Genomic DNA, 6000 nt, shown 5'->3' on the forward strand with positions numbered 1-6000 from the left:
CTGGTATAGTCATCTGCTGACTGGTTCACGGACCCTTCTCAAAGGTTTTTACCGCTAACTGGACAAATAAGGATTCCCTAATTTTTAATGTCCATCTGCTTATCATGGCAATCACCTTATTTGGCACATCGCCCTGAATCTTGCCCATATCTCCTTGAACTAGGATTCGGCCTGTTAGCCTAGCTAGCCGAATAATGGTAGGGGATCTGTCTTCATATATCCTGCTATGCTTCCAAGATTTAGCCTTTTGCTGCGCCCTTCTTTAAATGGAAAGCTCGGAAGGTTTGGATATGATGAAGAAGAATAGTAGTTCCGATAACAACGATGCAGATTTTCTTTATGTTCTGCCTCCTTTGACTCATAAACCCTTTACTTCCCACCCTTCCTTATTGTTATTCGCGGATTACACTCCTAGGAAACTAGAAAGAATCTAGCAAGGATTCCAGAGACATTCCGACAACCTCCCTCGAACAAGTTGAGTTATTGAACGTTCCTTACTCTCACTTCGGTACTAAGTTCCTTTAGAGCTGCCTCTTTGCTCCGAACCTTTTCATATAGCCCGCCCCTGCCTGATCGATATCCCCTTACAACTAACTTATAGTTAAAGCCTTAGGAATAGGAAGAGAAGGTAGGGATTGCTTGGATACAACTAGAAAATCTACGAATCGTAGTCCTCGTACGTCATATTCTTCTTTGCCTTCGCTCGCTAGGAATATCATCGCTATCGATGTTCCGGATAGGAAGCATATGAACAGAATCTAGGGACTTGCCAACCCCGAAACGAGAAGTGGATTTGCCTGGGGTATTTAATTCCTTTTTGCAAGGAAGGAGCAGCTATTGGATTTTGAAAGGAATCCGTAGCCGTAGCTTTGCTTTGGTTATGCGATTTGGTACCGCTCGTCTCGTAGTACTAGCTTCGTAGGCTTCGTACGTGAAAATGCCTACTTCAATGTTGAACTAAGAACTCGACCTACTATAGTTTCCTTGTCTACTGACCAACATGGCCTTGCCTGCCGCGAATCTCCATTCCAAGCTTGCTGGCTCTATTCTGACGCTTGCTTGTTTTTGACAAGTTCCGGTCTTTCTCTCTCTGCTACTCCGTGTCTACTACCTTACCAACTACTTTTTATGGCCTGTGCTTCTTCAAATCATATACTTGCCTAATATGCCTAGCTTGTAAACAACTTCCTACGCAAAACCCATGAACTACTCACCTGTCCGATTCTGGTACTTATCCTCCCCAGATGCCTACCTTATAATATGCCATACACAATAAATAAGATACTAGGTCCACGGCCCAGTTTACTGCCTATCGTCTATTTCGACTCCCAGTGAGTAACTACAGCAAGAATAGGATGCGCCGGCACGCGCACCGGCTTTCGCGCTAGCGCTCAATCCGAGCGAGTAACTACTAATGTTACGAGCACAAAAAGCTTGTTTGTTACGAACGAAAAGACTAACCTTGAACTGGAATGTCCACAAGATCTGGTAATCTTCTCTTAATTTCCTAACTCACCGGCATCACATCAAAGTTGGCATGCACGTCATGGTTTCAATTCTTGGTTTTAAATGGATAACCGTCCATACCTTAATATGGTGGGTTATGGTTAGTTGTTCTCTTTCTTTGATGCAACTTTCTTGAGAATTCTTTTCTATGTTCAATGATGTTAAAAAGAAAAGTGGTTTTTCGGCCAAAAGATACCCCGCGCTTTACTATTGAAATGCGATTCGTGCAACCTAACATGGATCACTTTATGTTCCGAGATCTTTATTACTTTTTTCAAAGAAACAGTATATGAAAGAAAATAAGTATGAGTCGTTTACGCTAGAAAAGACAGATTGCGAGACACCATGTCTTAATTTAGACAATTATCTCAGGGTTCATAACAGAGTCCGCCACTCGTGGTCTGAAGATAGGCCGGGACTCTTCCCACTGTGATCTTGTAAAAGGCCCAAGGCTATTACTAGTTAGAAGGAGGGCACATTGCTGTTTTGCGACTTTACTGAATGATGAGCCATTACTGTTTAGCGTCCTAACTGAAGGGTTGTATCGGTATTCGTTCTTGAATCAGTGACTGATAGTAAGGGCTAGTGATCAATCCATACTAGTGGACTTTTCGTATAGTAAGCAACTCTCTCTACTCCCCACACAAGAGACTCAGGGCCTAGCTCAGCAAAAGACAAGGAGAAAAAGAAGCAGGGTGAAGACATATGGCTTTAGGTACTCTTCGTGAATTGCTTTATTCCAGTTCTAGTTTCCGCTCTTCTTTCTTTCCCTCTTTTTTAAAGGTTCTCTCCTTTCTTCCCTTACTCTAGCTATTTGCTGATTTAGCAAGGACTCCTACTCCTGGGGAACTACTGATTGGTTAGAGCGTGGGCTTGAAATATACCTTTATTCCCGCCTGGAAACCTGGGATTGGAAATCCAATCTCTAGCTCTTGAAAAAAGGGATTAGAAGGTAGACCAACTACTACAAGAAAGGGCACGAGGAGATAGAAATAGGGGTACTTACGTAACTCTATCACGTCATTTGTCAAGTTTTCTTCTAATTAAGACTTTTCACGACTTATAATTCCATTCTTACTATAGGCGGCACGCGAACTTACTTTTCATGAAATATACCGGACTGCTTTGCCTACAACACGGTGGTACTATTCCATACATACAAGGGAATTACTTACTCACTCTCCCGGTTAGCGGCGGAGTCATAGGCTTACTATCCTCTTCCACTATTACCATGGCTTCTTTTGGTCTAACCGGACCACCCCGACGAATAACCAGAACGATGAGTGCCCACGTCCCAAAGATAAAGTAGCTAGAAACGGAAATCCTCGTATTTCTTTTACTACAAAACGAGGAAAAAGGCTCGTGCTCATACGTATGGATACAAAGACTCTAAGAAATCTTATACACCCGAGACAACGTTATAAGTTCAAGCATATCTCGCCCGAGACTTTACCTAGTCAGATGCCACGAATCAAGCTTTTCCTGATCTTGCCTATTGCTTTGCTCTATTTGGCTATGAATTCCCAATCACTAGACTTCTTTATCGTCTTTGCCTATCACTACCTTGGCTAGCCTATACTTGTTATTGCTCACCTCAACCTGGGCTTACTACTTTAGCTCTTTTTTTCGATTTTCATATATGGGTTGTTCAAAGATTGAACCACACATTACAACACAAAGGGCTGTGCAAGCTATTGAGGTTGGATTACACAATACAATACAAGAAAGGTGTGGAGAATAGGGCAGCTGATGCATTGTCCAGAAAAGACAAAATTGAAGGGTTTTCTTAACCCCCCTTCAATTTTTGTTCTAAAGGTTGGTATTCTGTCTTTTTCCTTTTATGATGTGTTAGTGTGTGTATGTACTTTCTGTTCAATCCAGTCGCTCCAGATCCGCCTGAGACAAAGCCTATAAGATCGTTATTAAGTAATGAATTTGCAAATAGAGAACTATAGGAATCCATCCAATTCTCGTTCTACAACAAGAAGAAGATCCATGAACTGGAACGGATGGAAGATAGCACTAGAAGTCAAAGAAATATTGAAAGGTGCGAAGCAATCACATCGCAACAAATAGGTATGTATTACTTTTAGTTTATCGCGGAACTCCACTGGACACCGACCTCCTAAAACTGACCTCTCTGCTAATTCGAACCGAGGCTTACTGCCGCTTGGTACTATACTTCTTCCTGCCAGACTCTTTCAATACCCAGCCCTCTTAAGTGTTTTCAAACTTGGCTAGTTTCTTCGAGAATGGAAGCTTTGTCCTACGGCCTGCAAATTCTTCTGCTCCTAAAGGAAGTTTCTGACCCAGCTTTAGATGATAGAGGATTTGACAAAGAGACCTCTTCCTGCCATACTGATCGACTATTCTCTTGAAATGCCATCTCATCCTTCGGCCTAGCTTTTTCATTTCTTCCTTATTGGAGAATTCAAACTGTTTCAAAAGTTTGGTACAAAGTATATACCAACTTTCCTGGCTTCCCTAGAGGTTGTATTAAAGCCGGCTTGCCTAACAGCCTGCTCTTCTTTCCCAGACGAGCGAGACGGATTGTGGATTGAGTTTGAGTTCTTTTGCCGCTTGCGATTGATTAAGTTACATTACCTGCTGCACCGAGCATTGATTTGAACGAATTAATTACCAGACTTATTGGGGAGTGTGTACGACTTAGTGGAGTGTTTCCTTTTTAATAGAATCAGAGCAGAGGATTGAATCGCATGAATGGGTTGAGCATTTTCATAGATATACCCTTTTTCTTAGGCATCGATTCTAGGATTGAAGAAAGGGGAGATTTCCCACACTTTGAAAGATTCACCTATTGGGTGGGGCGTGTTTGAATTACCTACCCGGGATTTTTCATATTAACTGTAGCTAGGGAATTGACTGACTCTGATTAATATCTTTGTCTAGCATTTCCAAATTGCCTCAAGACTGATACAGATTTTACGGAGTTAATTACCACAGGGCGGCTTGCCCTAAGAGTATAGTTAAGTGGGTCAATTCCCAGAACAGACAGGGTTTAGTCAGTTCATTGACTAGTAAATGACTTGATCCACTCATTAGCATTGAGTGTTGTCTGTAATTTACTATATTATATAATGTAGTAGTGATGAGCACTTTTACCAGAAAGAGTTGACTGAGTTAATGGATTAGCTTGTTGGCTAATCTGAATCGACTTACTTAAGTGTGGTGTTACCAGGCTTGGAAAGAAAACTTCTTTATGTGTTTGATTTCCCTAATTTACTGGTTGGCCACTCAAATACCTGCCAAGCATTCCCAATCTCTGTTTTTGTCACACAATAAGATCCAATTTGTTTAGACTCGTTAGGTTTGGTCACCCATTACCTTGAGTGAGGCCAAAGGTGTACACCTCTTGTCATGAAGATGTGATCATATCCACCGAAAGGTCTTGTTCTAAGCCCAATCCTCTCGTCTTAGGTTAGGATATCCATAAACCAACAATAACGGGAGCTTCTCCTTTTTGGTTGACAACCTATGTTGGTCTGACTAAGCCCACTATCCTAATGGGAGGGTCCCACCTTGTGTCGGGGTAAGGCTCCACCTCATCTTGGGTTAAGCTTTAAGTTGTTTGTGTTAATTCATTGCTTAATTCCACATGGGAGGGAACAAGTGAAATACTACTTTTGCCAAAGCCCATTATAAGTAAGAAAGTTCGAGCAAAGCTTATTGAAAGTTTTCGTATGACTGATTTGATTCAACAGAATCAATTCCATCCCTCCTGAGCTTTGCTAGCAATGGAAGTGGTTTCTTTTCCAATAGAAGTATCATGCCACATTAGGACATCTCCTAAGTTCCATATTGTTATCATAGCATTGAAATGCAAATTCAATAAATACTATTCCTACGATTAAGCGCCAAATCAGGGAAATCACTGGTCAAGCAGATGTAGGAGTCACAGTCAGAGAAGCCTTAGTCCCCTCACCAAAAGATTGTGAGTAGGATCTACAGAGATCGAAGTCAATGGAATGGGATCGGGTGTAGGAGCTACTTCCAGCTTGAAAGACAAGGTCCTTATTCAAAACTGGCTCCTTCGAGGGAGGCAAGAGTCACCGTCCATCCCAAAAGAAATAAGGTGGTAAACAGGGAGTATATCTGAAACCAGAAGGGGATGCTTACTTTTAGAAAATAGATCTTTTTAGTGCAACCCACTCTTATATAGTATTGAAAGCGTTAGTTCAGTCAAGCTTTCCTATTATTAGAAAATAATAAAGGGAAAGGATTTCTTCAATCCTTCTTACTCTTTCACCTATCGATCAAGCTACTTTTGTTGAACATCCGAGGTTTTCTGTTTTTTCAAATACATACCTCCACCAGGAAGCGTACTCAAAAGTTATCCATCTCTTCTTACCACTCACGTTAGAAGAACTATAATGGCAGGGAGGGGTAATCTCGCATACATATACATAGTTGGATTCTTGCTTTTCTTTTTTGAGATTCTCATTTAGAACTGCTTTCCTTGTCAAAAGCTGTAAG

This window comes from Panicum virgatum, unplaced genomic scaffold (genome assembly GCF_016808335.1).
Source record: "Panicum virgatum strain AP13 unplaced genomic scaffold, P.virgatum_v5 scaffold_183, whole genome shotgun sequence".
Classification (NCBI taxonomy): domain Eukaryota; kingdom Viridiplantae; phylum Streptophyta; class Magnoliopsida; order Poales; family Poaceae; genus Panicum; species Panicum virgatum.